We start from the raw sequence: 15,491 nt of genomic DNA on the forward strand, positions 1-15,491 counted from the left end.
AACTCTTTGTTCTGTATCCTGTAAAAATTATATCAAAGATGTTAGGGTCCAGTCCCTTTGCTTCTCTGGTCATTCTCTGAACCCCTATTAGGGCCCAGGGAAGGACATTATTTTTATGATGTAATGAGCTATTTCTGAGAAAGCTAGTGTTTCACCAGCCCATTAGAAATGTCTAGGATGGTTAGGGAAGAATTAAGGCTTGGGTCACCCAGCTGAAACTAATGTCAATATTTTAGTTATTCACTGATGCTCTTCAGACTCTTAGACTCACCTCTACTGGTTACTAGGCAACCATAGCTTATTGCAGCTAGTATACATTAAGCATGAACTTAATGTGTGAGTATGAAAGAAATCTGAGTATTTTAATGAGAAGGCAATCATGAACTAAACTAGACTATTATCTTTGTTATTAGGTAAGACCAAATATGAGGGTCTTAAGCATCTTTTTTTTTTTTTTTTGTATTTTTCTGAAGCTGGAAACGGGGAGAGACAGTCAGACAGACTCCCGCGCCCGACCGGGATCCACCCGGCACGCCCACCAGGGGCGATGCTCTGCCCACCGGGGGGCGATGCTCTGCCCCTCCGGGGTGTCGCTCTGCCGTGACCAGAGCCACTCTAGCGCCTGGGGCAGAGGCCAAGAAGCCATCCCCAGTGCCCGGGCCATCTTTGCTCCAGTGGAGCCTCAGCTGCGGGAGGGGAAGAGAGAGACAGAGAGGAAGGAGGGGAGGGAGTGGAGAAACAAATGGGCGCTTCTCCTATGTGCCCTGGCCGGGAATCGAACCTGGGTCCCCCGCACGCCAGGCTGATGCTCTACCGCTGAGCCAACTGGCCAGGGCCTCTTAAGCATCTTTTAGAAAATGGATTAATAATTTTATTGAATAGCTTTTGTGCTTACAGGTGACAACCCTACACACACAGCCTACAGCTGGATGACATGGAAAATGTCAGAGTCATTTTTATCAGGTGGAGAAATTCCTTTTCAGAACTGGGCTATGTCAGATTCACAAGCTCTGCTTCTTAGGCCCTTTCACTCCTTGTACTGTAAGAAGGAAGAATCGAAGAGAGAATGACTAAGTTTTAATATTAGGGTAATTTAACCATTGTGCTTAATGTCTGCAAATGTTTCTTGCCAAAGAGAATTCAAGGTGCTGTGGAAATGTGCCAGGGATCCCAGTAGTGGCATGCTTTCTCTTCCTCAGGATGGCACCCTTGGCCATGGAGGAGGTATATGAACTCAGGGGGCCTGAATCTGTGGCAGGTTATAATGGGGGTCTAGTCGACTGAAGTCATGAGAGTCTCATTTGTGGTGGCTGAATGGGAAAAATGTAGCCTTATCTGAATGTAGTAAGGCTTTTTTTTTCTCTCTCCAAATGTGCCTTCTATAAATGCTACTAACCTAGGAAGAAGTTCAACTTCAGAAGGGAAACTTTGTGATACTGGGGTTTATGTATATATTAGGAAGGAATGAAATAATAATAAAAACCTCTTTTTAGAAAAAGACAGCCACATTACTTATCTATTCAACAAGAGTTGATAGAAAAAAATAGATGCATTTATCTGAGTCTGAAGGCATATTATAAACACACACAATCACTGTAAAATGTCTAGCCTATTGTTATAGAATTGTTAAGAATGAACAGAATAGGGAGGTACATTATTTCTTTGCTTTGAAACCATCAGATTCAAGGTTTAAAATTTTGCTAAAATGAACTATACAGATTTAAAAGTCGTTTTAAAAGTAAAAAAAAGGTTACAAAATCAATTGATTAAAATACAAGCTAAAACAATAAACTGTCACTCATATGAGCACATTAACGCTAAAGCTCATTATTATTAACTTTTGTAAACCCACCACAATCCTTAATTTTTTACAGGAAAATATTGCTCCATTGATTCTTTTGTTGTTCAAAGTTTTAAAAAATAATACTTACATAAGATAAATAGCATTATTCAAACTCTTCTGGGGAAATAAAAGGGCCACTAACCAACAAGAGACAACTTAACAAGTCAGAGACATACCTAGAAATATGAATGAATTTATTTTTTTTTAATACTGTATACCATATCTTACTCAAAGGTAGACTCAGCAGTGTACATATGCTTATATACTCATACTTCTAAAAGTTCTTTTTCACTTCTGTATTGTTAAGAAGCTACCCATTCAACAATAGCAGACCAAAGACATTGATGTGTATCTTTTTATTTTAATATATCAAGAATTTATAGAACACACAGTTTTACATTTTTTAAAGAAGTAAATATGTTAAAATCAATTTTGGTGCCTTTTTTTAAAATTTAATTTTGTTTTTTTTGTATTTTTCTTAAGTGAGAGCAGGGAGGCAGAGAGACAGACCCCTGCATGCGCCCGACTGGCATCCAGCCAGAAAGCCCTCTAGGGGGCGATGCTTTGCCCATCTGGGGTGGTTGCTCTGTTGCAACCGGAGCCATTTTAGCACCTGAGGCAGAGGCCATGGTGCCATCATCAGTGCCCGGGCCAACTTGCTCCAGTGGAGCTTTGGCTGCAGGAGGGGAAGAAAGAGAGAAAAGAGAGAGGGGGAAGGATGGAGAAGCAGATGGTTGCTTCTTCTATGTGGCCTGACCAGGAATCAAACCTGGGACATTCACATGCCTGGTTGACGCTCTACACTGAACCAAATGGCCAGAGCCTTGGTGCCCTTTTTAGCATCATAGTATGCTTGTCATTGCCTGGATTATTTTGGTATTCCCATGAAAGGGCAGTATGGGTTGTCATACAGTGAAATATTCACCATCATGCACACAAGACAGTAAGCAGGATGCAGGCCAGGAAGACAATTATTGTTTTGCTCAGCCATATGTTCTGCATTTACTTAACTCTCAGTAAGTTCTTGATGAATAGTAAACTTACTTCTACATATAATAAATAAAACAAAAATCAACCTCATTTTCTCAGTCTCTTCTCCTTAGACTCAAAACTTCTCTTGGGGTAAAGTAAGATCAAGAACATAGGAATACTGACTTATTTGTTGTATGGTAGAGAGTAATTAGGTGGTAGGAGACTCAGATAAGTCTTAATTGTGGCTTTAATGCTATTATTGAGATAGTACTTATCTTCTCTGGGCCTCAGTTTTCTTCAAATGTAAGATTAGGGTTGCTATTGTATGAATGTGTCCTCCCCCCCCCCCAAGATTCATATGTTGAAATCCTAATGCCCAAGGTGATAGTATTAGGAGGTAAAGCATCTGGAAGGTGACTAGGTCATGGATGTGAGCCTTTATGAATAGGATTAGTGCTCTTATAAGAGTGACCCCAGAGAGCTCCATAGCCCCTTCCACCATGTGAAGTGGGATCCAGCTATGAACCAGGAAGAAGGCTCATACCAGAACACGCCATCCTGGCACTTTGATCTTGTACTTGCTGCTTCCAGACTGAGAAATAAATTTCTTTTATAAGCTACTCAGTCTCTGGTATTTTGTTATAGCAGCCCAAATGGACTAAGACAAGGGTCTAGGACAGACTTCTGAAATATGCCTTCGGATGACGAAATTCTATAATTCTAATCTCTGGCAAATTTAACTAGGATATTATCTAGAATAATTATATCTTATTAATCTCAGGTTCACTGGTGCCTAACACAGAGCCAGTGAACTTAAGAGATATATAATATATATTTAAAAAAACACAAAATGAATGAATGATCATTCCAGGTATAAATGTGTCCTAGACATCATTAGAATTTTTCACACAAAGAAGAAATTCTTCCCTAAGGATACTGTTTTCTTTTTTTAATTAAAATGAAGTCAGAAGATAGTTGTTTTTAAAATTTTGAGTTTTATTCATATTGATTATTACTTTTATACATGATACTTGTATAGTGTGATCTAAAAAACTTAGAACACATTTACATACTCTCTTATGAAGTGCTAACAGTATCACTATGTTTAGGAAAATTTTAATTCTGTATCCTAAACAAACTCTTTCATAATTATTTATAAATATTCATTAATATATATTCTTTTTTTTTTTTTTTTTTTTCTGAAGCTGGAAACCGAGAGGCAGGCAGACAGACTCCCTCCCACATGCGCCCGACCGGGATCTACCCAGCACGCCCACCAGGGGGCGATGCTCTGCCCATCTGGGGCATCACTCTGTCATGACCAGAGCCACTCTAGTGCCTGGGCAGAGGGCCCAGAGCCATCCCCAGCGCCAGGGCCATCTTTTGCTCCATTGGAGCCTCGACTGTGGGAGGGGAAGAGAGAGACAGAGAGGAAGGAGAGGGGGAGGGGTGGAGAAGCAGATGGGTGCTTCTCCTATGTACCCTGGCTGGGAATCGAACCCAGGACTTCCACACGCCAGGCTGACGCTCTACCACTGAGCCAACCGGCCAGGGCCCTTTAATATATATTCTTAAAGAGGAAAAAGGAAGAGAGAATCCTTGTCTTTAAGCTCTCATCACTCGTGGTGACTCCAGATAACATTGAGCCCTAAACTTCTATTAGTCTATGGTTTTAGACATCATCATTTCCAGGCATATGCTCGCATCAGTAAATAAGGTTTTTGTATAAATAGGTTTCAGAGCCAGAAGGTACTACATTGCTACATCTTTTAAGTTTGTGTTACACAAAAGTAGTGCTAATTTTAGCATCAACCTAATCATAAACTTAATTGCCAATGAGAAAAAGATCTGTAGACTTATAAATAGCTTACTCCTCAGGAAATATTTTATTATTATTTTTTTCTTTTGTATTTTTCTGAAGTTGGAAACGGGGAGGCAGTCAGACAGACTCCTGCTTGCACCCGACCGAGATCCACCCGGCATGCCCACCAGAGGGCAGTGCTCTGCCCACCTGGGGATTCGCTCTGTTGCAACCACAGCCATTCTAGCACCTGAGGCAGAGGCCATGGAGCCATCCTCAGCGCTCAGGCCAACTTTGCTCCAGTGGAGCCTTGGCTGCAGGAAGGAAAAAGAGAGACAGAGAGGAAGAAGAGGGGGAGGGGTGGAGAAGCAGATGGTTGTTCCTCCTGTGTGCCCTGGCTGGGAATTGAACCCGGGACTCCACTCCAGGCCAATGCTCTACCACTGAGCTAACCAGCCAGGGCCTCAGGAAATATTTTAAATAGAAAGTTCTAGCGTTTTCTTACACATATATTTTTATAGGACTAAACTGGAAGTGCTTTTTGAGTGGCAGTTTGCTGCAGTGGAAAAAGATATGGCTGAACATTCTTGTTCTGCCATTTAGAAGAAATATGAGATTGGCAAGTTACCTTGGGTCTTGGAACCCTAGTTTTCTTATCTAAATAAGAAGAAAAATGACAGCTAATTTGGGGGGTTCTGATGAAAATTATATATGATAATGTTTGTGTGCAGCGTCTGCTTTGGTGCTTGGTGCAAAGTGGCACAGGGACTCTCTGTAAGGTCCTTTCTCCCTAATGGACTCTCTTTTCTGCTTGTCATGGCTGAAGTGTTATAACTTTCACCACGCTGGCACCACTCAAGCATATCTCAAATATGACCCTCCATCCTTCATCCAACACCAAAAAGGAGATGACTTGGAGCTTGGTACAGGAGACTCAAAGATGAAAAAAACTTGTTCTTGATAAAAATTTCAGAGGGAGGACAAGTGAGTAACGTGAAAAATTTCACATGAGCCCATGAGTGATTGAATGAGACTGCTTTTCTTTTTGTTGTTTATAATAAGAGCTGATCTAGAAATGACCCAAAGGGTTAGGTGAATTCAGAGACAGGACTAATAACTGTTGACTCTGGACGGATTTAACAGTGACTTCACTGAACCGGTAACAATGACTGGATATTACAAGTCGCTGAAGAGTGCATGTATGTATGTGGGGGAGGAGGATTTGGAGAGTGGTGTGGATGTGAGGCGAGTCTAGGCAGAAAAACAGTGTGAGCAAAAGTAAAGGCACAAAGAGCATGGCTTAGAGAAGGCAGATCATTCCTATGTTAGCAAAGGTCAACTGATGAGCAGAAAGGAAGGCAGTGAGACTCAAGAGGTCTGTTGTGCCTGTATTATGCATGACATGCTAAGGAGTACAGGACACGTATTTTGTTCTGCAGTTGATGAGGCAGCCCACACTGGTTTGGAGATAAAAGTAGGCAGTGGTAATTAGGTCATATTGGCTACTGTTGACTAGGCACTTATTATGTGCCAGGAGCTTTACTTTGTTGTTTTATGGATATTATTTTCTTGTCCTCACAAATTGGACATATCTTTTCAGGTGGTGAATCTGAGACTCAGAGGGTTGAAGTAACCTGCTGCTCAAGATTACCCATTTTTCAATTAAGTAAATGGCATGAAGGGACAATAAGATATTTAAAATATTAATTTTAGAACAAACCATTATAGAATGAAAATAATGAAATATGGCCTGACCAGGCAGTGGTGCAATAAACAGAATGTCAGCTTGGGACGCTGAGGACCCAGGTTCGAAACCCGAAGATCACCAGCTTGAGCATGGGATCGTAGACATGACCCCATGGTCACTGGCTTGAGCCCAAAGGTCACTGGCTTGAAACCCAAAGTCACTGGCTCGAGCTCAAGGTCCCTGGCTTGAGCAAGGGGTTACTTGCTCGACTGGAGTCCCCCCATGGTCAAGGCACATATGAGAAAGCAATCAATGTATAACTAAGGTGCTGCAACTATGAGTTGATGTTTCTCATCTCTCTCCCTTCCTGTATGTCCCTATCTGTCCCTCTCACTTGCTTGCTCTCTCTTTCTCCCTCTCTTGCAATCAATCAATCAATAAAAAATAATGAAACCTGAATGTAAATTAGTTAGGCAGCAATGTTTTAAAAGGGAGAGTATAGGAACACTGAAAAGAGGGAATCTGTGTTCAAAGCAAGGCCATTCAAGATTTCAGAACTCTTATTACATGTGTATTCTGAAGTGACTTAAGTTTGTTAATAATAAACAGTATTGCCTTGGTGTTTTAAAACTATTTAATGACTATATTACATGAGAGACAGTACAGTATAATAATTAAGTGTTCAGGCTAGGAAACTAGATTGTTCAGATTTGAATTTCTCCTCATCTTACTTAACTTTGGAAGGTTATCTATCTTTTTGGAGTTCTAGTTTGCTTATACTTAAAAAATGAAATAATAATATTACCTATGTCATGGGGTTAAGAATTAAATGAGTATATGTATATATAGAACAGTGTTTTGATATAAAGGAGGAACTCAGTGAACATCCATTGGTGTTGCTGTGTGCCTTTGTCCTTAGTCACTAATCATTTATTTAAAAATTATATACGGTGTGCCAAGCACTGGGCTAGTTTCCAGGAATACAAAGATAACTGATGATTTCCGCCTTTAAACACATTTGATTTTTCCCACATTATACTCTGTGATTCAGGAGTACTACCGACTACATTTTGATTAAAGCATTTTCCCAGACTATTTGCGCACCAGTGATTCAAAATCTCTATTCATAATGTTGCTCATTTGTGTAAGGACAACTCCTTCAGTCCTTCTTCCCCCTCCTCTGAAAGGGCATGTAGATATGTTTAGCCTAAGTTATCTTTTAAAAAAGGTGCTTCCATCGATCAGGCAACATTATGAACTTAGTGAGATTATGTCAGTTGTTTCCTCCTACTTATGTGTACCAAACCCTCAGAATTTGAGGGTTTGCACCACTGTCTCAGGAGTCCCTTCCTTGTTAATTTACTTATGTGGGATGTAGTATCTATTAGTAGTGGATGTATTTCTCTCCCCAACAGTATTTTTTTAAACACATGACTTTATAAAGCCTTATTTCTTTAAGCTGGAGAGAAATGTTAATGATTAGAATTTTCAGTACTATATCAAACTATGGGACATGTTTTGAGAACATCAATTATTCACTGCATCTTAGACCACACCATGAAGCTACTCATCCTTGTGTCTCCTAATTTTAGGCTATTAAGGGGTCCAAGTAATTCTTTTAATAATGGCATTTTCACATTGCCCCTAAAGAATTGTCAATTAGGCATTGCAGCTTAACATTAACATTGGTTGAACAGGTGAAAACTGTTGGTAGGAGGGAACACCATGTCCTTTTGAGTGTACCCACAATATATTAAAATGGACAGATGAGCAGTCACAGTGACCTCTGAGAAAAGATTGAAAAGAGAAATGTTTACATAAATAAATACAAGGAAATGAAAATAGCAAGGCACTTACATTTAAAATAACCTAGTAAAGTGCCAAAATAATTAAGTGAAAAGGTGCTCTAATACCAAGGAAGCCCTTTAGAGTGAGTGAGATTGTTGGGACCCTGGTGAACCTGTCAGAAAAGACAGACACTGGCATCCTGATCACTGGCTTTCCAATATACTCAGTATTTCTTATAAGAAATATGAAACGTCAGATCATCAGGCATTCCATAGCAAATAACCGTTACTGAGAGAGAGGCTGGATCCACAAGATATATCTGAAGCTCTAAGTTTATGTGTGAATGCAGGAATGAGAGGGATGCCCTAGGAAGAGGTTCTTATATCATCTACAGAGAAGTGTATGAAATGTGAACATTAAAAAAGAAAAAATCATATTTGGTACCTATCTGAAAAATTTAAAAATCTTATTAATTTGCTAAGCAAGATGGGAATATTAACAATGATTGTAGTAACAGCAGCAAATTAACACTACAACACGGCATAGCTTTAAATATATTGATTTTTTTTTTTCAGCGTAAGAAACTCAACTTTACAGTTAACTCAAAATTTATTTCATGAGACTCACTTATTATTTTCCTTGGGAGAAACAAGTGATCTCTGTTCACTCTTCCTTCCAATGATTTTGAGAGAAATGAAACAAGTACTGATTGGTTGGTTAGGATTTAAACAAGAAAAGAGAAAACATTAAATATTTAAAACGGGATATAATCCAGGGAAATGGTTACACAGATGATGGAAGAATTGAGAAACTAAACCGGGCGTGAATATTAGCAGCAGCAGGAAGACAAGTCTCAAGGGACAAAGGAAAAAGGTGGTATTACTAGAGCTCAGGTTTAAAGCCATTGTGGCGAGCTGGAGGCAACAGAGGCTGGGTCAGGGTGCTGGAGTACTCACCCCGTAGGGATCAGACCCTGAGAAACAGCAGAGTAGGAGCAGGACAAGGACAATCAGAAAATAGAGAGTGAAGTAAATAAGTTTTCCATTTTCGTTTTCTCCTCCAGAGTAATGTTACACTAGGCAAACTGATTTACTGATATTTTTAAAGGGTATAAAGTTTAGCGCCTGGGAACTGAATTCAACCAACGTCTTGTAAATAAATAAAATCACCATTTTAGTTCCACATACAATCCCAGTAAAGCAAATTTACACACCCTTAAGATTATGAGAGAATTATCCACTGTCATTTTGAAGTTAATCAAAGTATGAAGAAAGCATCACCGTCTTTTGGGTTAGATTTAGACAAGGATCAATGTTCTGTCAGTTGCATCATGTTTTACTTAGAATTGTGAATAGAGGTATATTCTGATGTTCTGGAAATCACCGTTCTCTTAAGTAGATAGTAGAGTCACGCTGTGAAAACCGAACCAAGGACGAGATGGAAAGACATGCAATTTCCTCAGTGAAACCACTACTGCCTCCCTCCACTCATCCCCCAACTGCTGTGAAATGTCAGTGCCATATTGCACACTAATTGTAAAGCGCCAATTTGCAGGCTCATGTCTTTTGACGCATGGAACGGTAATTATGTATGATGATGTAAAAAATACTTATCCATCCATTTAATGGCTAGGCAAAACAAAGCTTAATGTGCACATGTGAGCATGTGTGAATACTTAATCGTATACAGCAATTTAGAAACTGCACCTCGCTGAAATCATGGCTTACTTTAAGCACTCTCCCTATGGGCAGTCTTGGAAATGTTCGCCTTTTCTCCCACACAGACTTGCTAATGATTAAACTGCCATTACCATCATCAATTTTTCCTCTTGTTTATGCCATTAAGCACAGTTTTGTCTCATTTTGGCTTATTACTCGGATACTAAATGCATTAATGTATTTTTAAAATTAGATGACCTTTAGCAGAAGAATGAAGTATTGTGATATTTGCTTAACAGAAATCAGGAAGAGGTGGCAGGGCCATCTCTATACTTCACAGCTCACAGTTCAGACGGTTTCTGATGATAATTATATAAAAAAACAGACAAAAGGCACAAAACCAAGTCTTTCACTGTCTGGCACCTCACAAAAAGTAAAAACATTGATAATATTTAACCCCATTTTTTTTCATTCAAGGAGAAAAGCACGTTAAAGAGAAAGTTCAATGTCCATCTTAAATTCCTCGTCTCAGACACACTCACCTAAAATTCAGTGAAGAAACAGAATGAACTTTCCAAAACCATCTATTTTTTTTCTTTGAAATATCAGTTGGCTATGGCATTTAAAGACTTCCCACGCACTTCATCCAGGGAATGGTACGTTCTATTTACCTGCAATGAGAAAACATACTTTTATTTACCTAGGTGACTCAGACTTAAAACAGGAAGCCAGAACAGGCATATCTAGAGCACATGGCATTTTACAAATTCTCTTACACACGAATGAGTTGTAACACTCAACTCAGAGCCTTGGTTTTCATTCATCATAAGAAATATTTAGAAGAAGAGACATTTTAGAAGTCAATTTATAGATGAGGATAGTAAGGCCTGAGGCAGGGGTGGGAGGTGGGGCGGGGTGTGAAGTTCTGTACAAGATTAAGTGGCTGGTTAATAACTAAGAGTGGTCTTGAGCCCTCTGCTCTAAACATAGCTTGATTAAAAATCCAGAAACAGAAAGAAATGGAATCTTCCGTGTTTTCTAACTCGGTAATTTCCTGGAATATCGTGTCACCCTAATTGCTACTAAACCCAAGGAAATGATAGTTGAGACAGTGTCCAAGATCAGCATTCCCTCTACTGGTTCATGCGTGAGCAGTTGTTGGTAGATATATGACCTGAAGCTATTTAATGATCCATATGATTTATTATATTCTCTAGTAATAACATAAATTGTAAATAGTTTAGAAAAATTGTCTGTGAATGTTTCTTAACGAAGCTGAAGGATTTTTACAAGCCTTTGCCGTCTGAAAAGACTCACATGTAAGAACGGAAAGAGACTGGCTCTAGACTGCACTTCCCAGTGCTGAACATTTCCTGTGCCTCTGACCCCGCCTCCCTACTCACCAGCTCCCATCAGCTGGTCTTTCTCGCCATTCTCTTCCTCCTTCCCTCCTCCCCCTTCCTTCTGACCAACACACAGGCTGGCGCTGACTATCCCACGTGCTAGATGGCTGGAAGCAGCAGAAATCCAAAGCCAAGGAAATTCATATTAAGATGAAGGAAAAAAGTGCACAGCATGGGAGACTACAGAAAATAAAGGGGAGAAGGCATTTGATGGCAGTGGGGGTGGAAAAGTAAGGCGCAGAAGGAGCCTAGCATTGCATTTTGGATGAAGGGTATAATAGGTGCCCTCTGACTCCAGCTTTTCTCCCCCAACTGTTTTCTTTAATCCACGTGACTAAGATGGCTAAAATAATCATTTTGCTTTCATGATTTCAGGCTTCCTATGACTTTAGATTCAAAGAGAAAATTTTATTCAATAACTCCTCCTGCCTCTAATCCAAGTTCTCAGATATATTCATTATTGTATTGTATTATATATATTTTTATTTAATTTGTGTTTACATAGATTCTAGTGTCGCCCCGATTGCATCCCCGCTCCCCTGTATTGTCCTCAACATATCTTTTGCCCCCTTCCCACAGTGCCCTCCCCACTTCCCTTCCGGTTTAATTCCGTTCCTCAGTTCACATTGTTCCTCGGATTCCTCAAATGAGTGAGGTCATATGATATTTTTCTTTCTCTGCTGGCTTATTTCACTCAACATAATAGTTTCCAGGTCCATCCATGTTGTCGTAAAAGGTAATATTTCCTTTTTTCATGGCCCCATATTATTCCATTGTGTATATGTATCATTGCTTTTTAATCCACTCGTGCACTGATGGACACTTGGGCTATTTCCAGATTTTCGCTATTGTGAACAATGCTGCCATAAACATGGGGGTGCAGTTCTTTCTTTGAATCAGTGATTTGGTATTCTTAGGATATATTCCTAAAAGTGGGATGGCAAGGTTAAAAGGCAGTTCCATTTTTAGTTTTTTGAGGAATCTCCATACTGTTTTCCACAGTGGCTGCATCAGTCTGCATTCCCACCAGCAGTGCAGGAGGGTTCCCTTTTCTCCACATCCTCGCCAGCACTTATCATATTTAACAGCAGATAAAGAAATTTTTATGACACTTTAACTTTGTTCTGCCACATTAAAATCCAACTGTCTTCCCCTGTACTTAGATTCTAAGTACATAGGTGTATTTGGCAATTTCTGAATTAAATGTATTATTAGAACAGTACTGCTTTCAGATATTTTTCTTTTTCTTTAAGGACATGCTCCAATTATTTTTTATTTTTTCAATCAGGGTTCAGGTAAATGAGATATGCATATGGGCATAAGTTATATATTAAAAATGTTAATCCCCTTCTCATGAATGCAGCTCTCCAAGCCATGGCATCAGAAAATAAATGGGAATCTTATACAATATTATGTATACTTTTATTTAAGACCATATATATATATTTATTTATTTTATACTCATAGATAAACTTACATCCAACTATATCTGTCAAGAGAGGGTCATTCCAGAACTCCTTTGGTAATGGCCTGGTGACCTCTTAGGATGATGCTTCTGGTTGCTGCTCCTCTGTCTGGCCATTTTGGGAAGATGTTTTGCATTCAATTTTTTGCCAAGGTCCCTGGGTCATCCCAGACTGCAGTAGACTAGGAGGAGTCTGAGATAAGGCTCAGACAGAGATGCTGGGTCCCTTATGGTGGCCCAGGTTGTATATCTTAACTAGGATCTATGACACCAATAAAACTTATGACTTGGATGAGATCTTCATTGTGAGCTGGCTTTAGTTTCTGCTATCCTTCCTCCACCAAGGAGTGGCCCGTCCAGCCTGCTTCTCACAGGCAGTGATCAAAAGCAGTTGTCCGATCTGGTGGCAGCTCCATCCCTGCCCCTCTTGGCTTCTGTCCCCTGGAGTAGGCAGGACTGAATCATATCCATCATTCTTTTCAATCTCAAGCCTCCCAAACTGTCCCCGAATTAAAGCCATCCATCTCATGCCTTCCTCTTGCTGCAGCCCATTGGGCTCTTGCAAAGCAAAATTCTCATGTGAACACTGGGTGGGAATAGAAAATGATACCTTTCTCTCTTTAAATTCTCCATTAGCCATCACATTCTAGTTTGACTAATGTGTGACTAGAAATTAAAATTTAGTTTCATGGGATAAAATAAAATATTTTTATCTTTTATCTAGCTTCCTAAAGAGTTTCCCATCAGTGTGCAGACTGGAGTTAGAGGTCAATATCTTACCATGAAGTACACAAGAGAAAAAACAGTCTTTTTAATTTGGAGTGCCATATTTTAGGCATATATTCAATAGGTTAGATGAAAGTTGCAGGAGTCAGATATCTGCTCAATAAGAGAACCTCATCAACTTAGAGGACACAAAAATAAATAAACCATCTAAGAAAGATAGTAATCTTCACACTATGGACATCAATTTAAGTAAAGGCTGGATAATCATATGTGGTGGTGAGATTCGGTCAAGCACAAGGATGTTGTAAGGAGTCACCCCCCACTGAGATTCTGTGGGAGTTAGCAGAATATTAGATTGGAGTGGAGTTAATATTCACATTTTTATTCCTATTTATGTCTTTACTAATCTTCCCATCTAAAGTAGCACTTATCCCTCACTCTCCGTTGCTTGCCTTGATATAGTTTTCTGCATAGCACTTCTACTATTTATTATTTTGTCATTGTCACTGCATACTAGAATATAAACTCCAGGAAGGTGGGAACTTGGTTCATTATTCTACCCTTGACGCTTAGAACAATTCCTGACCAACAGTTAGACATGCAGTATATATACTACATAAATAAATTTATATATTTTAGTCCTCTTTTCTTAAAAACATTTGATCTAATTTCCTCTTCCTTACCTCCATGAGTTTGCACCATACTGAAAATAATTTCATCACACTGAAGAAAATGAAGAACCCGAGCAGGTATTCTATTCTATCTATTCTCCTTGTTATGTATGTAATGATAGGATAGCTTCAGTGATAAACAGGAGAATGAAGGGGAAGCTCAATGGTGCTTCTGTTGTCTCTCCTCTTTTAGTTACATTTGGGAGACTATAGCGTAAGGAGTCTTATTTACTTGATTTCAGAGGTTAGGATGAAAACCAGTTTTGTGAATCTGCTACAGACAATGATGACCATAGGTATGCAAAGGGGCTAGAGAATTTCAAAGGTAAGAGCTATGCTGCATTCATAAACATATAAAAGTTGGTCTTTTCTGACACTATCTTTGGCATGAAGTTGTAGCAGCTGTTAAGGGAGTTTGGATAAGAATGATTAAAGTCACTTTAAACACAATAACTACTTATCCAAATAATTACCCAATAGCTTGAATAGGTCCTGCTTTTTAAGAGTGAGTCTTTGTTGCCCTATTCACAAATCTTCACACCAGTGCTGAGAATGAGCTCAGGATTCTGGCTACCCTGAAGCATTCTCCAATTCTATATACCACATGAAGCTCCCTCCTGGACCTCCCAGCTGCACTGCTAGAGCTGCTCCTCCAGAGCTAGACGGGATGTTTCACTGTACACATGTTATCATGTAAAATTGCTGTGAAGATTCTCCTCTTTATGTGCAATTGGAAGACAGGGACTGTCTTATTTATTTCTTCATCATCTTTAACATGTCACTTTTAATGATAAATAATAATCCTCACTAAATGTTTATTTGATTGAATGGTGGAACAATCAGCAAACACGAAGCACAGCATTTTCTCACTTGGTTCCTACATAGAGCTGTGGCATAGACTTATTCAGATCACTTCAGCGGATTATTAGTTATTGGCTTAAGAATGTCAAAGTGGCTTAGGAAGCTACAGTAAAGTGGATTTGGGATCATGGCCTTTGGACTAAATTCAGAATCAGCCCAGACAGAAGTCTGGCTATTAGGTTAGAGTCAGGGGGAGAACAGCTGGGAGATGGGACTTTCTGGATGTTTTAAAGCTGGGGGCAGAAGGCTCAGGGAAACCTGGGCCCCCTCACTGCTAGAAGAATTTGTTCTTATTGACAAAAATTTCTGCCTGAGAACCAGGTCTTGGGTGTGTGTACATATTTCCTATTAAGGCCATAGATTGTTATGTTACTTCAAGCTCTGAGGATAAGAAAGAAGCCGTGGCATTGGGACAAGTTTAGCTGTTCAGACCCAGTGTGGTCCCATCACAGAAGTGCAGAATCACCGGAGCTGGTGGACCCCTCACATCAGGAATTTTGGGCACCATGGGAAGTGCTGTTGAGACCGGCTGCTTCTGCTCTGTGCTAGTCAGCAATAAAGCATTTCTGTGATGTTTTTAAGTCTTTTGACAAATAATTAGGCAAATTAATCTCAG

The 15,491-nt window shown here is 39.6% G+C and overlaps 1 protein-coding gene across 14 annotated transcripts in view; it reads right to left on the reverse strand.

Moving 5' to 3' along the window:
- The window catches only part of DTNA (dystrobrevin alpha), a 395,762-nt gene that overhangs the window by 207,668 nt on the left and 172,603 nt on the right, over positions 1-15,491 (reverse strand). For all 14 annotated transcript variants that reach the window (XM_066246831.1, XM_066246840.1, XM_066246839.1 and 11 more), the window contains exon 2: positions 10,292-10,420. The gene's annotated coding sequence lies outside the window, so the exon portion shown is untranslated. The remainder of the gene's footprint in view (positions 1-10,291; positions 10,421-15,491) is intronic.

The sequence above is a fragment of the Saccopteryx bilineata genome, chromosome 11 (assembly GCF_036850765.1).
Source record: "Saccopteryx bilineata isolate mSacBil1 chromosome 11, mSacBil1_pri_phased_curated, whole genome shotgun sequence".
In the NCBI taxonomy this organism is placed as follows: domain Eukaryota; kingdom Metazoa; phylum Chordata; class Mammalia; order Chiroptera; family Emballonuridae; genus Saccopteryx; species Saccopteryx bilineata.